General features: G+C 57.3%; 1 protein-coding gene across 1 annotated transcript in view; it reads right to left on the bottom strand.

Moving 5' to 3' along the window:
- LOC116699268 (trichohyalin) overlaps positions 1-565 on the bottom strand; it is a gene marked incomplete in the record, with an annotated part of 124,483 nt that overhangs the window by 122,731 nt on the left and 1,187 nt on the right.

Raw genomic sequence — 565 nt, 5'->3', positions numbered from 1 at the left:
TAGGCGAATCTCTTCGACACCAGCTTAAACAGTCCTCTGTCATACCTAATAGGGTATAAGAGGATCGGACAATTTAAACGGAGAGCTGGTCCAGTACCCCCCTGAACAGGGGAATACCGGGATCTAACACGTGGCCCCCGAACAGGGACCTGACGAAGGAATCGTTGGGTCGACAACAGAACCCCGGCGGAAAGACCAACCGCCAGTCGTGTGGATTAACCAAGGAGAAAAGGCGCGGAGCAGAGAGGACATCTGCACCGGCGCTGGAACGAGAGGTACGGCGGAGAGGACGTCCGACGGAACCCTCGAAGGAGCAGCCCCGACGGAAGGTGCGGAGCTGCTCGGTGACCTGCTACAGAGAGAGCCGACGTCACCAACCCGCCGGATCCTGAGGGAGAAGCAGGAGAGAGAGCGACCGAGAGGAGCAGTCAAGCTGTATCCAGGAGCGGCGCTGAATAGCCAACTAGTCTGCGACTCATCCCTGATCCGAAGCGCTAAGGGAGGCCTTGGCGGAGCAGACGACTCGAGACGACAAAGACAAAACTGAAGCAAGAACAAAGACAAA

Source organism: Etheostoma spectabile, chromosome 12, assembly GCF_008692095.1.
Source record: "Etheostoma spectabile isolate EspeVRDwgs_2016 chromosome 12, UIUC_Espe_1.0, whole genome shotgun sequence".
In the NCBI taxonomy this organism is placed as follows: domain Eukaryota; kingdom Metazoa; phylum Chordata; class Actinopteri; order Perciformes; family Percidae; genus Etheostoma; species Etheostoma spectabile.
Note: the sequence above shows the minus strand (reverse complement) of the source record. Positions and strands in the feature narration are given on the sequence as shown.